Here is a 21636-nt window from a genome sequence, read left to right as displayed (position 1 = left end):
AAAGTTTCATTTTTGGTGTTTGGTATTACATTGCATCCCGATAATGGTTTCATTGTCTTCTTTTGTGTAGGTGGCGTGAGTGAAGCAATATGACTTCAAAGCTGACATTTGGAGAAAGGAGGTGGTCTTGAGGTGGTACACAAAGTACGAAGCCATCAATGAGATGCAACGACAATGGCGTAATTAATTTGGAACACAATCACTCACACGTTTAGCAATTGCCTGAATTCGTGATATATTTGAAGCCGGTGATTGTGTTACAGATCTGCACAAAAACCGCTCTGGACGACCTGTCGCAGTAACAAGTCCTACTAACTCCCGCACTGTGTTAAAACAATTCATTTCCTCAAAACGCGACTCACACGGGTTTCACGGGCACACGGTCTCGCAGACTTTCGTGATGAGGCCCGCAAAGTGGAAGGTATACAATCCAAGATTGCTTTACACAGTAAACAAGGGCGACTTGGTTCATAGATTGGAGTACTGCGAGCGGTTCGAAAATATGGTATACAACGACGAAACGTTTGCAGAGATTATTGTGTGTGTCTAATGAGAGCATATTTGAACCCATTGGCAGAGTAAACAGACAGAATTTTCTATTGGTCAGCTGTAATCCGGAAATCTACGTGAACAAAACCGTGAATTTACTGGGAGTGAATGTATGGTGTGGATTGTCTTATCGTGGTTTGATTGGGCCGTTCATCTTTTACAGCACAATAACCCGTGAGGATCATTCTCAGATGCTAGAGACATCCATGTTACCTTCTATCAATGACCTCTATAATGGTGTCCCACCCCACTACCATTAGTCTATTTTGTCATGGAATTTCTCAACGAAACTTTACCCGAGTGATGATAGGTCGAAGAGGGTTTTGTCGAGTATCCGCCACGTTCCCCAGATTTCACTCCTCTAAAGACTTCTACTTATGGAGGACTGTCAAGAATGTTCTTTATGGATAAAAGCCTCATACAGTACAGTGCATGACCTAAGATCAGTAATCAAGCGCTCCTTTGCAGATATCGAACTTGACACATTGCAGTCAATGGTATGTGCAGCAGTTCAACGTCATAGCCAGTGTATCGATGCTAATGGCCAACACTTTAAATACAAAAACTTACACTAGTTCTTTATCACACATTGCATGTAATAACAGAACACTAAGCTAGGAATTAGCATAATTGAGACTTTTTCTTTGGTCCATTTCAGAGTTATTCACAATTAAACAGTGCATGCATTTTTGAGTCACTTTGTAAATACTTATCAGTTTAACAGAAACGCCTTGAGTTGGAAACACGTCGGAAGCCTGGGTTGGCAACGGTAAAGTGGCTGTCGCCGCACCAGAATGTTGGCAGTGGTGTGTTAGGCAAACTCCATATTACATGAGGAGCAGTAGAACGGTAGCGTGCTGTGGACTGAGCAGACGATGATAATGTACAATGGGCGGCCTTAACTTCCAAAGATGGCAAAAATGGGCGCCTGGTTATTTGGTGCGAGCGTGACAAAAGTGGAAATTGTGTGTCGCGAGGAAGAGTGCTCATGATATAAACAGCCTACAAAACTCTCTGCAAAAGACATCAACAAAGAGGAACAGTGGTCCGAAGAGATCCTTCAGTGACAGGACACGCCGAGCATTAAAGCAGATTATAACTCAGAACTGCCTTGAGCCTGTGGTGCAAGTAACAGAAGAACTCAAGCAGCACCTCCCACAATTTGTGTCGATAATCCGAGTCCTATGACATGAACATATTGGTCGGGTTGCAGTGGAGAAACTTCTAATAAGTTACCATAACGCTTTGGAACGACGTCAATGGTGCCGTGAACATGCAGCATGGATTACTGATGACCGAAAACCTGTGATACAATCGGACAAGTCATCATTTACCTTGTTTCGAACCACGGGCCATTTTTGTGTGTGGCGGATTTCCAAGAAACATACGATCTTTAGTATCTCCGCCCAACGGTGAAACATGAAGGCGGCTGTATGATGTTGTGGCCATTAATATACCGGTAATAGTTTTCAATAAGTCTTGTGCTGACGTTTACCGATCGTGTCATTGCTCATGGTTATGTCGCCACCTCAGGAAACTATATGTACTCTATGGTCTAAATGTCTTTTTCGGGCAATGACGTCACATTTAATTTTCGCCAAAGTCTTCATTAGCAAATATCTCGCCAGGCGAGAACCTTACAGTCCGATATCTCACCAGAATAGAAGGTCTCCATAACAATTTTGTTCAACGCGGAACACTTTCAAAAAATTAGCGTGTGAATTCATTGTCTAATTCCCCTAATATTTACCACCTTGCAGGGGCCGCGGTGTCTCAGTGGAAGAGCGTTCACCTTTGGTGCATGGGATCCTTGGTTCGATTCCAGCTCACGTCAAGTGAACTTTGCTGGACAAACACGTGTGCATGAGTTTCCTCGGGATTCTCCCGTTTCCCCCCACTTTCTTCATTCAACCATTTCATTCATTTCTTATCATCACCGCCTCCTTTAACCTACCCGGGGTCACTGTGGGACGTAAAACTCAAAGATTTTATTTCACTTCATTTACCTTGCAGAGGGTTGATTGAGAAACATCAAGTAAACTATGCGCCATATTGCTTTAAAATCGAATTTTTCGAAAAATAATCATGGCAAATATCTTTTAAAATCGGATGGGATTGAAATTATTTCACCCTTTCATTCTTCATAGATTTCAACCATTTAAGAACTGTATGTTGGAAAGCCTGGAAGAAAATAAAACCCACATCGTGTTCAAATCCAATGATATTGGCTAAAGTTATAGATATTTTTAAAATCATATTGTTTAAGTAAAAATTCTCACGAAGCAATTTTTATAGAGAGAGTTTGGCTACGGGCATATAATTTGAAGTACTCTCGAACTACCTCTATACAAATTCTTGCAGATGTACAATAGGATTCTGAAACTTGGATATTTGGAGAGGACACATACTAGTTCCTAAGTAAAGTCTTGACCCGACTACGGTAGGTCCCATAGTTTTGGAGCTATAGAAATTTAAATTTCATTTTTCATGTTTTCGGGAGCCTATAACTCCGAAGAAAGCATTCGTGCATCCAGATTGGTCTATACTTTTTGTCTTATCTTGGTGTCAGGAATCACCTCCTAAATGTTGTTTTGAAACGCCCTGTATACTACTTAAACAGTTCTGGACAAAATACGGAGCACACGTTCTTCTAAAACAGACAATATTGGACTTGATGAAGAAGTTTGAGGCAACATAATCATTGTTGACCGAGAGTAGCAAAGAGTAGTGTTACATTCTCGTGATTGTCTGGAATAGTTACCGAAAAAATCATTACGTCGTTTGTCTCAAGTACACCAGATAGAAATACCAATTCATGAATGAACAAATAACTAAATGCTTCCTGCAAATGAGAATGTCTTGACATATTGTGGAAACATAAAACCGTATCAACTACGAAGAAAAAAGACTCCCTCAATTTTGCTTCCGTTGACATACGAAACTTCGAGAAATTCATCTACTAAACAGTATTCAAGTATCAATATCCTAATCTTCTCCAATGACTGAAAGAGAGTTATTTCTGGCTTGCTATTTTGTAATGTATGCACTTGCTGGAGTCATTTACTGCAACATTCCACACATTCCATAGAAATCCAAAACCAGTTAATGATTACCTGATTTCTTTATTACTTTGTCTCTTGTTTACTTGCCATTTCCGTTACGGTTTTCTCCTGTTCTAACACAGGTGGTTCCCTTGTGAATTGCATAGCTATCAATATCGAACTTAATTAAGAACTCTTGAGTCAATACCAACGATTCTCTGCTGGGAATGAATCCTTTAACATTTTTGGTTTCTTTTACTTCAAAATCTCGACTAATGCTCAGTCACTTGTTCTTGAAAGAAAATGAGTGGCTTCATTATCTTTCTACATGGCCACTAGGAGACCACAATAATGCATTTAGTATAAACTCTCAAGCGATTTTTAAAAGTCTCGAGCGTCTTTGATGGTTCTCTGCTGTTCTGCTTCCATACTAACTTAAAAAAAATAAAAACATACTTTTTTGTTAAACTGTTTTTCGTTACGTACCATGAAGAGATACGCCCAGCCGCCCTACTTGGGTGAACTGTAGAGAGCACATTGGATTTCATCATCTTTCTTTGGCCTTAATTCAAGTAGCTCCTTCGTTGGTACTTAATGCAAAGTGAACTTCGAAAATGCGTCCCTAACAAATATCAAGGGTGGGTCTGCTTGCAAAAAACACAACAGTCTAGCCATTCAGCTACACAACTGAGCACAACAGGTAGTCATTCTGCAAACAACGGCCTAGCCAAAATAGTTGGGGAGACCGAGGCTGGTTGGTGAACTTTTCATTCTTTATTTTTTTATGAGCAGATGGTGCATTGTATTGCAATGTAATGGATGTGTACGGACAGACCAATGTTTCCTCTAATAAATTCAATTTTTGTTTTCGTTTTGTTGCTTAAAGTTTCCGAGAAATAAAATATTATTTTTTTTAAATGGAGTATTCCAACCGACCCCTAGTAAGAGGCTGGTTGGCTGATATTGTGGGGCTTGTTGGCATACTTTTTAAATATGGTAAAACACAAACAAAAATTGGATTTATTAGAAATAAACGTTATTTTTCTAAATTATATTATATATATTGCAATGAAGTAGGCTATTTAAAGTTTGAAATGACTTTTATTCACAACATTTAAAAGAATCAGCGTCTTTCATTCTAGCTTGTTTGTCATGACATTAAAAGCTACAAGACTATCAAACCGCATCAGTTTTAATATGATTTGGTGTAGGTTAATTCTTCATATTATTTCAAAATGTAATTAAAATAACTGAACTATCAAGAAAGGTAGTTTATTTTCCACTGTTCACAAAGTAGATAAGAGAAACTAAGACGTGGTTTAGCCGAATTATGACCTAATCTCTCTGTGAATGTGATGTATACTTGTACGTGCTATTTCCGAAAATATAATTATTTGAATTTTAACAGCATTAGGCTGAATCCAAAAGTACGTTATTAGATTGATCGATTAAAATCGGGTGGAAAACGATTCCGGTAAAGGATTGTGTTGCCCATGAGATAAAAACAGGAAGTATATTTTCAAACCCAAGACGATGCAAGAAACATCTCGAGACTAGACTACTCGAGGCGAGACCACAACTTTCGTGTCTCGTGTCTCAAGAGGCGAGTCTCGTGTTTAACACCAGTCCACCCAAGTCAGATCTCGAGCATTGCTTTAGTGTTGCATGATTCATAGTACACAAACTATACATTGATGAAGTGATTATAAGGAACAAAGTAAGGAACACTTATCAGCGTTTAAGGATAAGCAAGTTATTAAACAATATACTCCAATCATACGTATGGTTTAAGTGTTGTAACATACCCTTTGTGGACCTTTCGTAACGCGGAAGTATTCTGATAGTTTCTGTACGATATTAAAAAAAAAAAAACGACAGAAATTTTGTACATAAATTTATAAAGCGATACGAGAAAAGCTTTCCGAGAATCGTGTCGAGACGATAAATCAACACATCTCGTCTCATCTCATGGTCAGCACTAGTAAATGATGACCAATTACAGCTTGTAAACGATGTTAGCGTCTCTGCCGTGTCAATAACGTGCGGCAGCTTTATGAGACTATACGATCATTTGAGAATAGAGGCTTCAGTTTGCTCGGTGCCCCGTCTGTTGGACTGGAGCAGAAACTTCACAATCAGACACTTGCGATTCACTCCAGGAGCTGTTATTAGCTTGTTACGGGGACCTGGTTTGATAGCGAATAACAACGACTGACAAAACTTGATTCTTGCTGAGTGGCATTTTAAAGAGACCTGCTATTGTAGTTACTTCACATCTACCTTATATGCCGGGTCTTCCTGTGACTCTAATCTATTCCCAGAACTGAGGAAAATTTACGTCCAAAGCAGCATGTTACATTTCCTTGGTAGCATGTCTTAGAATTTCGAGCAAAATAGATTGTGTGTGTATTGTCCAATGTGGATCTAAAACTCAGCAAATTGGTTTCCTCTGGAAGCACACTACATAACTGGTTCGACTCTACGGCAGCAGTCTGTCAGATGTGTATCAAATATTGATGCAGGATTAACCCTCTGCAATATCTTTTCATGCTGCAGACAGTTCACCGTCTGGAAATCAATAATTACCTTAAATGTAGACAATGTTGTGAAGGATTGATGGCCAGGGTGAACTAAGAGTCGATTTCGCGCTATGAATGTTTAACGAAGCCCGTTTTCACCTCAATTACTTTGTCAGTAAGTAACATTTTGTTATTGGGAAGAGGAACATCTGCATTACTTACACGATGTTCCTTTACGCATAAAGAAATTAACAGCGTGGTGTGTTGTCATTACAGGACATCAGGCGTCCTAATTTTATATGTTGATAAGCTTGCGGTCACTGGAACGGTTCATCATGACCGCTTTTATCATAATGCCGGCCTTCCACGAGATGAAACAACGTTTTATACCTCACACAGATCCATAGCAATTATACTATAGTAGTTTGGTCTCAGGGTAATTTCTTGATTCAATGACATCCCACGGCCCCCAAGGTCCCTTGTCTTTATCGTCTATGATCTTCGTGTGCGGTCATCTGAAGATCAACGGTACTTTACTTCCGTTGAAGCTATAGTTATTCAGTTGTAACGGCTTTAGTGAATATATGCGAATAAATCGCTAATGTCCTTGTCGAAATGTTACATCTAGCTATGAAGAATGTTTCTTGATGACTGTAGGAATATGTTCGTATGTCTTACCAACATCTTCAGCAGTATGTGCGCATATGTATTTTTGTAATACCATCGTCTGTACTATTAATTGATATAATTATTTTTTCACCTATTTAATCTCTTCTCTGTACCTTAGTTTTAAAATAGCCCATCTTTCGAAAGTGACTATAAATGATTTTTTTACTTCAAAAGTTTGTTTTGTGAATGGATTTGTCTGCATTTGTATGTTAGTCAGCTTGTCGCTATGGTGATTTGTCAATACAAATTCGCCCGTTGTGTTTGAAAATATTCTAATTTGTTTCCACGACAGTTAAACTGATGTGTTTGCTTGTGACTTTATCTACTGGAAATAGGCTTATGTGTATAAAGATAACAAGAGTGATACGATATTGTCCAGGAAAATGTTGGGATTATTTCAATAATGGATAGATTTGAAGAAGACAAAGTTGCAGAGCAGAGAAGTGCATCGATTCCGAGAACAGCTGTGGATTGGATACTGCATAAGAAAAATCATTGTGTCTTTTGGAATATTAATTAATTTGAACGAACGAAAGAAGTTGGATGGAAAAATGAGTTCCTTTAGCGTTACCAAGTCTAACTGCAACAACAGATCGATTCGATTTATGTAAATCTTTGCGCATTTGCAACAAAAACGAACTTACTTTATTTCGTTTTTGCAAGTCTAGTTCATTCAAAAGCAAATTCCAAATGTAATCATAATTTCATTATTTAATGATGGTTAACTTTATAAATCTAAAAACAAAAGTTTATAACCAATATCGGAGCTTACGTAAAACAGAAATTTTTTTGCATGTATTCGTATTTTATTTTCCCTATTTATTTCGGCCGCTCTTAGCTAGTAATGGAGGTTCAACTAGTAATAAATCCGAAACCAAACCAAACCAACATGATACTTGATTGCTTTGAGTTGGTGCGAGAGACCCTGGTTCCATTCTCGGTGGTGGTTTGGATAGTACTTTAAGTTATAGGTTCATGTTTCATATAGCCTCGGTGCTGAAAGGAACGCTAAACTCCAAATCAACAAAATCAATCAATTGGTTGGTTGAGAGGATAGCATAAAGTTGGGGGAACTAACTTCACGTTTTCCTTGTTCACATTTTCCTTATTTACGAGAAGCAATTACTAAAGTGATATTGATGCCATTTTAGTAATTGATGTTTATCATTGATGTTATTTTCTAAGAATCGGCGTTCCTTGAAGATAAATAAATGTTATGTTCATTTGAGATTTTGCTTTCAAAATATGCAATTTATTACACAATACAACGAAGTACATGCTTTGCTCGGTGAGAGTATTTACGAGTAAATTAAATTTATTATTCATCATAAATGTATTTTTTACCAAAGACCTTTTGTTTTGTCAAAATCATCACTTCTCAAAGTCAAAAACTAGCTTCTTCATATCCATAATTAGATTTGTTCTAGCTATGAGATTGAAATCCTGAAAATAAATACTTCCCTTTGTCCCTAAACTAGTTTATTATGTCACACTTAAATAAGTTGACAGAACTCGAGGCCTTACTAAATCGCTGTCTCATATCCGAAAACGGCAGATTTACTTTACATATAGTCCACGAAAATCATTAACATTTAATCGATTTCGCTAAATTAGGGTGATGTGGGTAGTGATGAGCGCAAGAGTCTTGGTCTTGCAGTTTTTGCAAGAGTCTTGCATGCAAGACCAAGACCAAGACTCTTGCGCAAGAGTCTTGCACAAGTACTGGTTCTACTTGAATTATTTTATAGAATGCAAAAAAGGGGAAAAGTCATTACATCTTTCACTTGAAGTTCTTGGCTTCAGTAAAAATACCGCTGGAGTGAATGTGTTCCCAGTAGTTTATGCAATCCGTGTGAGTCGATCTGCCCCTGTAGCATATAGCTACAGTATGTCGTCTTCTAAATTGGTTGTTCTCGTTTTCTGTAGATATTGCTCTTTTTCAAACTGCACAGGTGTCATCTTGCGCCATGTGAGCTTTCTCGGTAGACAACACTGTGTGCGTGGATTTTCTCGGCCTTTTCCCGATTCCTCCTACTTTCTTCATTTCACCGTTTCAGTCATTTCTCATAAGCACCGTCTACCTTGCCTTGGTGCATAATCGTGGGACGTTAAACTAGATACTTCATTTCATTTCAAAGCATATTAGTGGTGTTCTTCCAAAACTAAAAACATATGAGTATTGAACATCGGTAATACCGTACACCATAGGGTCGACTACATAGGCATGGCCTTGGCTCCGAGACTCAAGCATTCGTTGGAAATTTTTAACGTGTCTTCATAAAATTAACATCGAAATAACATTTTCATGACATTGACGAAAACTTAGTACATGTGATCACAAGTTTGATTTCATGGACGGATGCTTGTACGTTGAATAATTGTTTATTAATATAACTTTTAGCCTCCTCAGGTATACGGCCCATCGAGGATTGAGTGATATAATATACTACAATAAATCTATATTATAAAATTGAAAGTGACTATTTTTATGACTACTAATCTCTTGAACCACCCGACCGATCTCGATCAAGTTTTCAACATGGATAAGGTTTGGGCCTGGGAGTGTTTTCATCATTTCACTTTCACGGTAAAATTTAGGGGACGGGAGAAGAGGGAGTTATAAAATAATAAATAAAACTTAATAACCCTTGAACCAAACGACCTATCTCGATCATTTTTTTTTTAAATATAGGTGAGGTTCAAGCCTGGAATGTTATCCGTCAGTTCACTTTGACGGAGCAACGTAGGGGAGGAGGGGGAGATGTATAAAAGTCAATATGAACAAATATAAAAGTTACTGAGTTTGTGACTTAATAACTCTTGAACCGATCTCAATCAAATTTTTAACATGCATGAGGTTCGGTCCTGGAAAGTTTTTTATAGTTTGTTTCATTTTGATTGTAGAATGTAGGGGAGGAGGATGTGAGGGGGATATATATATGAAAGGCCCGACCGATCTTGATCAAATGTTCAACATAGATGAAGTTGAAGCCTGGAGCGATTTTTATAATTTTACTTTGATGGTGTAACGTAGGGGACGGGAAGGAGGGAGATATATGTAAAAAACTAAAAATATAAGTGACTGTCATTGTGACTTCATCACTCTTGATCCAGCCGATCGATCTCAATAAAATTTTCAACATAGATGAGGTTGTGGTTTTTATGAAATCACTTTGACGATAGAACGTCGGGGAGGGGAAGGGAATGGAAAATATACAAAAATAAATAAAATTTAGTAACTCTTGAACCACCCGACTGAACTCGATCTTATTTTCAACATAGATGAGGATCGGACCTGAGATGGTTTCTGTCATGTCACTTTGACAATGCAGCTTAGCGGCGGGGAGGGGAGAGATATTTAAAAATGATTCAAAATGACCAATATTAAAATGAAATCTATAGTTTTGGGGGTCGCTGAGCTAAACAGTGACAATTCCGAAATTCAAATTGAGCCCCGTAGCTTAGCGGAGGGAAGGGAAGAGATATAACAATGATCGAAAATCACTAATATTAGTGTCGAATCCATAGTTTTCGAGGTCGCTGAGTTGAATACTGACCTTCCGAAACCGTTTACGACTAAATTCAGCCTCGTAACTGGGGGGAGACGGAGATAAATAATAATGATAAAAATGATCAAATATTATTGTCGAATCCATAGTTTTCGGCATCGCTAAGGTGAACAGTGATACTTCCTATCCCGTTTAAATGCCAATTCAGCACCGCAACTTGGGGGAAGAAAGAGATATATAAAAATTATCGAAAATGACCATTATCAATGTCGAACTCATGGTTATCGAGGTCATTGGGATGAACAATGACACTTCCGATGCCGTGTCTAGCAATATGGGGGAGGATATATAATATATATATATATATATATATATATATATATATATATATAAAGTTTATTGAAAATGACCGTTATTAGTGCCGAATCCATAGTTTTCGGCGTGTCTGAGACGAACAGTGACACTTCTGATGCCGTTTAAATGATCGATATCAGAGAGCGCTTTACTAATAGTAAAAGGTGAGTGACTAACGAAATATATTATTATTATTATTATTATTATTATTTTCTTTTAGTTTAACCCGCGAAGTGGATAATTGATGCTAGTAATTCATATTCACCAGTGAGACTTCAAATAACTTGGAGTTTGATGTCGTTATTTTGTATTTCTAATACAGGTCGAAAGTATTCATATAAATTGAGTTTATACAAGACATAGATAGTTGAGTCATTTTCAGTTTTCACTCAAATTATTCTAAAATATTAAGAGGTTTGAAAATAATAATTATTATTTTAATTTTCTCTCTGTTTTGGTCAGTGTTGCTAAATATGTCATCATCATCATCATAGCTATTTTGCCATTATTGGCAGGTTACTTGCTGCAACTGAGAAGGTTGGATGTTCGGTGCTCCTCAGCTAGTCCTTTCGTCTTGCCGTAGCAATTTTCTGTTTTAATACCTTCCTTCAACTACAGTGTCCTTCGCTCCCTCCCTCTCTTTCCTTCCGCAATACCCTCTAGCACGTCCCTCTTAATACAGTTCCTCCTCAGCCAATATCCTAACTATTTCCTCTTCCTCCTCTTAACAATATCTAACATTTTTATTTTTGTCCCCTACTGCTAATATGTATTTCTAAAACCTTCTCATTCGTTTTACGTTCAACACAGCTAATTCTCTCCTCTTTTTCTCTATGCCCACATTTCGAATGCCTGCAATTTTTTTTTTTAATCGATTTTGCGTAATGTCAATTTTATGCCCAATAGAGTACATATTGGAATCAGTAAAACAAAATCTCAATATTTGATTGGAAGTTTGTTTAATACAAGGATTGGGTAATCGTGGTTAAAAAGAAAAATCTGATGCCTTTAGAGTGTAAAAATAATTTCGCAATTCATGGTATTTCAATAATATGTGCCGTCTTGATTTTCTTTCATGCGTCTCAGGGGTAGCCTTCCCAGTTTGGGAACGATTGGAGTGTTGGATCTGTTAAAAAATATAAACAGATTACGAAACGTTGTGATTTAGGCATATCTTATAAGTAGTGAAGCGTGGGCACCCATTAAAAAATAAAGGACATCACCTATGTTTTACACTATCATCATACTTACACCAATAATCATACTTACACCAAGGTAACCTATATTACATTTAGAAACATACATTTCCGTTGCTATTAGCCCATTGTAGAGTTTATTATCCCTTATATCCAGACTAAAATTTACCTATGAAAAGGTTGAGATTCCCTAAATGCAAGACTTGCAAGACTCTTGCAAGCAAGACCAAGACCAAGACTGGGTGTGCAAGACCAAGACCAAGACCACCCCAGTCTTGGTCTTGGTCTTGCATTTGCTCATCACTAGATGTGGGGCAATTCTGGCACGTGGCAATTATGACAAGGGCTTATAACTTCTATGTATTTTAATTTCATAGCTCAATTCAATATGTTGTTTAGCAGAACACTCACAAAAGACAAACATAATTGTTTAAAACGCTGGTTTTAGAGATGCTGTTACAGGATATATATATATAAAGGTATCCAAGAGAGTTCTGTCGCTTTTTGTAGAGGTCCGTGTTCAATTGGCTCTCACACTGTGAGTTGAATGCGAATAGAGATAAGGCGTAGATCAGTTTGTTAGTGTGGGTATATCCAACCTACTACCTGGTTGTGGCAGTTCACTTTTACCGTGAACATGGGACCTCCGCAGAATGTGTACACTGTACGAGTTCAAACTGCGGTCAAACGCCGCTGCAGCGGCCGGAGGATATGCCAGGCCTTTGGTGAAAGTATCGTGACTACGTGAACAGTGCAGCGATGGTTTAACAAGTTTAAGGACGGTGACGAAACAGTCGAAGACGCACCACGTGCCGGAAGACCACCACATGTACAAAATTAAGATCTTCAGGCAGCAATTGAGGCGAACAATGGCCAGACATGTGACTAACTGGGACTACAATTCAGTGTGAGTGGAGAAACCATTCGGTAGCATCTCCATCAACTTGGGAAGCACTAAAAGTTGAGTCGATGGATCCCACATGAATTGACTGCAGGATAGAAGGCAACGCGAACAGATACCTGAGTTCCTTTGCTATCTCGTCTGAGGAAGGAGCTATTTCTGAACAGGGTGTTGACATGTGATGAGAAGTGGGTCCTGTACGAAGCTCCACCGCCTCCATCATCATTGGTTAGCATCCCATGAACGAGTTGCAAAACAGCCGAAAACAGCACTACATCAAAAGAAGGTCCTCCTGTGTGTTTCGTGGACTGCTCGCGGCATCGTGCATCGGGTACTGCTATCAGCTCTTCAGAGCATCAATTCAAATGTGTACTGTCAGCAGTTGAGCCGTGTTTAAGGAAAAAAAAAAAATCGGAAGCCAGCAATTCTGAATCACAAAGGGTCTTTCTGTTACAGGACAACGCTAAGCCCCACGTAGCTAGGATGACCCGGGACACCATTCTACGCCTTGGATGAGAAGCACTATTGCATCCGTCATACTGCTTGGAAACTGCACCGTCTGATTATCACCTGTTCAATTCCTTGGACAATCACCTTAGAGGACGCCAGTTGAAATCCCTAGTAGAAATGCAAAATGCACTTGATACCTTCTTCGCTTCACGGCCCACCAAGTTGTACCGTGATAGAATCCATTCTGAACGTTGGCAGACGGTTGTCGGATCTGGTGGGGAGTATTTTCTACCTTCCTGGTATGTCTTAGGTGACATATCGATGTTGGAAGGTGGTGGATGAAAAAGCGACAGAACTTTCTTGCTTACCTTTATATATGTATATAACTGCTTCCATTCGCTGCGTGGGGGTTTCACAACACTTTGCCTGTCGTTAATATTTAAGATAGCCATTTTAATATAATATTTTTCGTAATGTAGGTGGTTTCTCTATGTTTCAAAACACTATAGAAAAATAATCTCATTTGCTATTACAATAAATTCTATAATTTACAATGGTTACTTTAATTGCCTCATTTTGTTATGTTGTTAGGTAATTATGACAAAGAAAGTAAAAAAAAAAAAAGGAAACTGTCTCTTTTAGTAAGAATATAACATTTGAGGAAGAAAATATATCAAAACAATGCTTTATTGGATCTCTGTTTAAGGGCTACTGAATTTGGATGTCTTTGTAAACATCGGTGACATCCTTTTCGATGTTGATGTAGCGAACTGGATTTTGTGTTCGTCCTCTTATTTTAGATGGACATAATCCATTTAGAGTATAAGACAGTAATATAGGAAGAAAAATGTACAAATGAGTTTCTAGATATAAAGATGAACTTTTTCCAATATGTCTGGACTTAGAGTTTAACTGAGAAGTCACTAGTCAGAGGCGGAAATGGGAGAACAAGGGCCCACACGAAGAATGATGCTTAAGGACCTTGATGAATACCGAGTTGGTCTGGAGTCTTGACTGCCCTTTCAGGAATGAACCCTTACCTGGAGACTTGGATGGCTAATGATCCACCCTCACGAAATGTAAAGTTGTGTATTCGTATCTATAGGCAAGCAGTGGCGAAGGGTGATAGTTTCAAGAGGGTAGGCCCAATGTTCTTCTTCTTCTTCTTCTACTACTACTACTACTACTACTACTACTACTACTACTACTAATAATAATAATAATAATAATAATAATAATAATAATAATAGTAAAATGAAACAGATTAGAAATAAATATTTTACTACAGAAACACAAGAAGACAAATTCACATACATTTAATGCAATTGTAGACCATCGACAGCACTTATTCGATCCGGATCTCAATTTTCATAATGAAATTGACGTATATGTAACTCATAGATGATCTTAATTCGCCATAATGCAATTTAATTGTTTTAATTGGCGTGATCGGGTAGGGAAGATGGACTATCATGTTATCTGAGCTTCACAAGAAACATATGTTGTTTAGTCTACATGTACTGAAACAAACTCTGCTTGTAACATTTTGTCTTTAATTATATTGTTCAAAACACAAGACAGGCATTCTATCAAGATATTTTCTGTCACCTAATTCCCCTTTAAAAACAGAATCATACTTAAATATTTTTTTACGCTGCTCTTTATTTCAACAACAATTTTTTTTTGTACTAATGAATGCAGAACTCTCTTGCCCTCTGTTCTATTTTCAACACATGCGTTGGTCTTCGTTCCTTAATAACACATAAGACCACTTCAAAAGTTTCAATGTTTCAAACAGACCACTAAGTTTCAAAAGACCACTGACATGAAGATTCTTTAATAGGAATTATATTACGTATATTCATATTCTTCACTTACTGACATTTTCTCTCATTCACTTTTGCAAATGTAAGAAAAAAATATCACTCACAATATCTCAAAAACACATACTCTTTCTAATGAACTCAACGAGTCTGATTTCGTACAGGTTTGCGCCAACGCAACGGAATAAAGGGGCATTAGTTTGCGATAATAGGCGTAGCGCCTTTAGAATTGCTTGTTCCAGTTTTTGCTTTGCGTTAGAATCCGCAAAATTAAGCAAAGTTAGAACGGAATGGAGCCCACGTTATTGCTCTTTATTTGTTTGATATATCGAATCGAAATCGAAGGTCTCGAGAGGAACTAGTAGGTAGAAACGAAAGTCGATAAGCGCTGAGGCCGGTCTCTTTCTCAGGTTATTACCAACACGTTCTCTCGCGGGGTTTTCTGAGTAGCTTGACGATAGTTCTACTGCTGCCTGAGACACTGCTCGGTGAGCCTCCCAGCAGTGGTGCCAACCACGATTTCTTTATCGAACATTTTTTTTCAACTTAGAAAATATCATTCATTCTCTGCAAGGAAAATAAATTAATTATATACTACATTATAATTTCTGAAAGTAAATGGGTAGGCCGGGCCTCAGGGCCTCTTACGACCCTTCGCCACTGTAGGCAAGTATTATTTCACTTCCTTTATTTTCTAGTCTGAAAATCTTTGCAATGAATCGTACATGTGCCTAGAAAACAGCGACTGCTTATATTGAAAGAGATCTGAAAATGATACGATTCTATCTTCAAAATTATGGGGAATTTAATTTTCATGAATGGTATGCAAATAAGTGATCAAATTATTACAAACTTAATTTTATTGCTAAAATAATAGTCTATCTTTATAGATTTATTTACATGACATATAATGACGAACCTTGAGTAACCATTCAATTATGGAGGTGAGAGAAAAAGAAAGTAACATTTTGAAAACACAAAGTTTAGAGAAAGGGTTTGGAACATTTCTGATAAAGCAAGCTGAGTTTGATGAGAAATAATTTCTTACTGACTTCTTAAACACTAATTAGATTGCAACATTACTACAATATATTAGCATTGCAGCCTAAAATACTTTTTCTACTAACGAAAGTTAGGAATTACCCTCTCAAAATGAAAAGGGAACGGAACTAACAGCACGAACATAAAAGTTCACATACTTACTGACTACAGAGAGGTGATAACGCGTTTGTCAGTGCTATTCTTACAAAATACATGAGTAATGAAGTTCATTTATCAAACCAGCTTTTACAGCAGCGTTTTTCTGAAGACAGAAGATTTTCCAATTTCATCGACAATTTCATCGTTAGAGATATTTTTTTGAAGAACATCCCTTTCAATGGCCATAAATGATCCCAGAATACGATTTAACAAAAACGAACGCGTACGAGTTTTAATTAATTTAAGGTAACTGAATGTTCGCTCACATATTACTTGAGTAACTGAAAGAGTTATCAAATATTTGCATACAATAAACAGTGTTTGGAAAGTGGAAACATTCATGTTTATATTTTAGTAGCAATCTGTAGCAACACAAGTAACACTGCTCATACGTAGGATTTTTGTTGCACATCTTAATAACTGGCCTTCTGAAAAAGAGGCAATGCATTCCTTAGTTTCACTTTCGCCCTCCGATTCACTACACTCAGTACAACTGTCGCATTCTGCTACATCTACGTTGGGTTGTATGTCAGTACAGTCTTTATTATTTGCTTTAGCGGAATTGTATTGAAACTGAACTAGAATACTCTGAATAGTGTTTATACTTTGCTATAATGAAGTTTATTTTTTAACGCATTTCAAAAGAACAAGTTCGGGTTACAACAAAGAGTGCGGTTCCTTTTATCGTCTCAAGGTTTTAGATGGTAGTGAATACAATCGGTATTGTAAATTAATAAAAGAAAAGTGTGATTTTATGATGGTAAAATTTATTTTGTAGGGATTGGAAATGGTGAGATATGCTTTATTGCTAATCGCTGTGAAACGAAGTGTTAAGAAAATACCAGAAAGCTCATCCAAGTTACGACAATGGTTAATTGTATTATCTTTCGGTGACCTGTTTCCTTTGAGTACTCCTTCCTGCTGAAGACTCATATGACCTGTGTAATCTTTACATTTCCCTAAGATGAATTACTCCACATAACACACGCATAAATACAATTCAAATTATATTTTTCATGTTACTATTAGTATTGTAACTAAGATCGCGTGCCCCCATCCTCCCGCAATATTCGCAAATAGGCCCCCATCAATATTCATGCACTCTTGTTAGGTATACCGAATTAGAATCCCCATCTTGCTATCCCCCTTCCTCTTCATCGACTCGAACTTTTTTTTAAGCTGATTGCATCAGCAATGGAGACCTTCTTATACCCGAGTTTTGGAAACAAGTAAAAAAAAATATATATTCATAAGTTGGAAACTAAGGATTTGCAAGAAAGGAGTGGTGCGTCTCCACTGCGGTTCACTATTTCCCGTGTACTTTATATATATGATAAAAATAAATTGTCCCAATCTAATGCCCTGTTAATTCACACGCTTTGTAATGTCTTTGTTACTTTTGGATAAGAACATAGAGAATATTCCATAAAAATCCTCTCACAGTAAGGAAACCGTGTTAGACATGGAGTTGGAAACGCGAGTTGTGGCTTTGGAAAGAACCGGGTCCCCTGAGCACAGCGGTGATGTTAGAAATCGGTCCCGTGGCCCGAAACCCAAGAAATCGGGCCCCACATGTTTGAGTTGAGGTCCCTTCTATTCGATATCAAATATATTGCGCTGTCCGTTACTGACGTGCAGCATCACATACGTATATTGCCTTGTAATATTCGATTGAATAACACCCAGGCAGGATAAGGAAACTTACTTTTGTGAGCAAAAAGCATGAGTAACATGGCATTATCATTCTTTGGGGCCTGATTTCTTGGGTTTCGGGCCCCGGGCCAGATTTACCACAACATTGGTGAGCTCAGGGGAAACAGACTTTTCCAGTGCCACCTCTTACGTCCAAGAACTAAATATTTCATTGGTGAATAGAAGGGTCTCAAGCTCAAAACTTAGGGGTCCGATTTCTGGAGCTTCGGCCCGTTTCCCGACATCTCCGCTGTGCTGAGGGGACCATTATTTATCGCTACCTCTCGCGTCCAACAACTCCATGTCTAACACGGTTTCTTTGCAGTAGGAGAATCAGCTCCATGCTCTTTATATGTTATCGATTGCACATCACATTATTGAGTACATACATTATGGACGAAATTACATTTTCGAATTAATAACTTACATGTATTTTTTAAGACTTTTTTATTGTCTTATTGATTTTTCAACAAACAAGGCTACAGGTTGGGCAGGGGGCCCTTTTGTTTTTGCAGAGTTTTGAATTAGTTATAATTAATCGAGCAATATCTTAAGTGATTTTGCAGAGGGCAAGGCCCACCCGGAAATTTCCGGATATCCGAGCGGCCCAGTCCGCCTCTGCCGCTAGTTACGTTGCGCCTGCAGCAAATATTTTAATATATATTTAACAATATAGGTTATTAACATTTACCAAGATATGCACGAACTGTAAATGTTTTAAATAAATTGAAGTCTAAGAGTTTTAAAGTTTGCTTGTGAGGTTCCATAGTCAAATTGTTCTTATTTGTTTCTGTAGATAATAAATAATAATAATAATATAATAATAATAATAATAGTTTGTACTGTCTGGAATTTTTATTCATAACTTCATTAAAATACATGTGGGAAACATTTAAAAGACTATTTAAATAGCTATAACAGATCTTTGATATGATTATTTAGAAAGTCATTGTAATATAAATGCAATATAAAATATGTGGTAATTTCCCAGGGTTGGGGCAATTGTGGCAGTTGGGAGTTGAAAAAAAATCTCACATTTTTATTGCTGGGGTTTGGGAGCTTTCTTCTTAATTTATGCACATAATATAGAATTATTATAATATTTGTTGGAATTTAAGGAAAACATATTATTTTGTCAAACAAGCAGTTAAGATTTACGTTTACCTGCCATAATTGTCCAACTGCACCCTATGCTCTCCGAAATCATTCCTAGATGGTGTTTTTCAAATCTATATCGCTTTCAGACACTCAAAACGGCAGATTTACTCCATTCTGTGAAAATTATTAGCCCATGTAACATAAAGAATACTGAAAGCCGTTACTGTATGAACATCTTGTAAAGAGACACACTGATAAGTTAGTGTCCAGCGTATGAAAATTTAATGTAGACGAATCCAGCTAAAAATACTTAGATGCCAAAGAACGACTTCTTTACATGTCCCTAAAATAAGTTTTCCCCAAGCCTCTCTAAGTGAGATTTTTACGTCATTGAAACTAGCACAAAAATTCAAGAAAATACACCGAAACTAATTTGAAGAACCAGTAGAGCTAAGCGACATATCCAAAAGTTAAACTTAACTCGAGAAAGTTGCTTTCAAATTTGTTGTATATCCTGAAGAAATGGACTGGGAAGCGAAGATTCTGAATATAGAACCTTAATCAACAATGTTGCAGAAGCCATTCCACAAGATTTGGACAAATTTGAAAGAACAGGAACTAATTGAAATTTTCATCTGATTGGTTTCAAATTTACTTTAAAAGCGTATTCTTATTTGTGCAGAACACACGTTCTGTATATAAAGGGTGTTTCAAAACAACACCGACCACGTTTGGGAAGTGATTCCTGACACCAAGATAAGACAAAAAGTATAGACCATCCTGGGTGCACAAATGCTTCCTTTCGGAGTTTTAGACTGCCGAAAATATGAAAAAAAATGAACTTTTGAAGGTCCATAGCTCCAAAACTATGGGACCTACGGTAGTCGGGTCAAGACTTCACTTAGGAACTAGTATGTGCCCTATCCAAAAATACATGTTTCAGAATCCTAAGGCACTCATGAAGCAATTTTTATAGAGGGAGTTCTGCTATGGGCATATAATTTGAAGTACTCTCAAACTACCTATACAAAAAATGTTGCGGAAGTACCACAGGATACTTAAACATGGATATTTGGATAGGGCACACATTGGTTCCTAAGCGAAGTCTTGACCCGACTACGGTAGGTCCCATAATTTTGGAACTATGGACCTTTAAATTTAATTTTTTCATGTTTTTGGCAGCCTATAACTCTTTGTGCACCCAGGTTGGTCTATACTTTTGTCTTATATTGGTGTCAGGAATCACCTCCCAAACGTTGTCGGTGTTGTTTTGAAACATCTTGTATAACGCAACAGATGTGTAAGATCTAATTGCTTTCCATGCATGACACTGTCCGAAAACTGCGAAACAACAAGGTAAATGAAAATCAGAAAGCGTAAGACCAAACTGTACTCCACGCATATTGCGAGAGAAAAATGGTAAAACAAAAAGGTAAACTGGAGAAAAGTTGTTATACTGTGTATAACTGTCCAAACTGTCAAACCAAACATTTCCCCCAAAAAATCTGTAAGCTAGGGTTTCAATGCGTATTTTGAAGATTTGTGGAGCGTATTGCAACATATCAGGGTGCAAAATCATCTCATTCAAAGTGAAGGGGAATTTTCTTTTAAACGTAATACCTGCACACAAAATCGTAACTTATCAGAAAGAAAAGAAGCTAACAAGCTTTCTAGCTTGTCGCAAAACACACTCACTTCCAATTATGCTATTCCGTATTGAATAAAACTTGAACAATGCAAGAAAAGTGTACTCTGAACTAAAACGTTGTGCTTTATTTATTGACCTTCAATGTGTTCTGCAAGCTTGCATTAATAAGCCATCAAAAATAGAAATAAGGGCATTGTTTCAACTGGTGATCTATCAGGCTGCTTTATATTTAATGTTACATCTAAACATGATTGGTCATTTAAGTATTTAATTTTATTTTTTCCTCAAATATAAATCTGTGTCTATTGGTTCATGTCCTTTATTAATATAACCACAAGTTAAAATAATACTGGCTAGGTTAGAACTCTGTAGGTCAAAAGTTAGAACAATTCCGAAATGGGAAACTGTATATATATATATATATATATATATATATATATATATATATATATATATATATATACACACACACAAGAAAAAGAATTACAGTCATCCGTTAAATCTGACAAACACGAGAATACCGGTAACATGTTAGTACTCTTTATAGAAACAAATTATATTCATACTCATCTTCATTGTTCCGTATAGTGGTATATTTACTGTCTGCCATATAGTGCCCCTCCTTAACCCAAGACTGTGCCACACTTAATGCATTCCACAAATTCAAGGGTGGTCCACACAATTTAACTGTCATTAAGTCTTCTAATGTATCTATTGTTAATCGACTTCTTTCATAGCTTTTCAAGTCATGTGCAAAAATGAAACCACGCTCTCACACTGCAGTCGATAGTGGAACTGATTTTATTTTCCGCAACAGCAGTTTAAATACGGGAAGATCATCAATAGATTTGAGACCAGATTTCAAATGTCTCCATTCCATTACAGCTATAGATGGATCTATACCCAATAATTCAGCAGTCTTATAGACATCAGAATTGCAGTACAGTGGGCTAAGTCTTTTGAACTTAATGTTTCATCAAATACTTT

At 37.2% G+C, this 21636-nt stretch overlaps 1 long non-coding RNA gene across 1 annotated transcript in view; it reads left to right on the top strand.

The window, feature by feature from the left end:
* The window catches only part of LOC145688052 (uncharacterized), a 45101-nt gene extending 39995 nt beyond the window's left edge, over nt 1-5106 (top strand). Inside the window, exon 2 of the long non-coding RNA XR_014131835.1 lies at nt 71-5106. This is a non-coding gene — a long non-coding RNA (uncharacterized LOC145688052). The remainder of the gene's footprint in view (nt 1-70) is intronic.
* Nucleotides 5107-21636: the final 16530 nt, after the last annotated feature.

Source organism: Thermobia domestica, chromosome 6 (genome assembly GCF_964235325.1).
Source record: "Thermobia domestica chromosome 6, izTheDome1.hap1.1, whole genome shotgun sequence".
Classification (NCBI taxonomy): domain Eukaryota; kingdom Metazoa; phylum Arthropoda; class Insecta; order Zygentoma; family Lepismatidae; genus Thermobia; species Thermobia domestica.
Note: the sequence above shows the minus strand (reverse complement) of the source record. Positions and strands in the feature narration are given on the sequence as shown.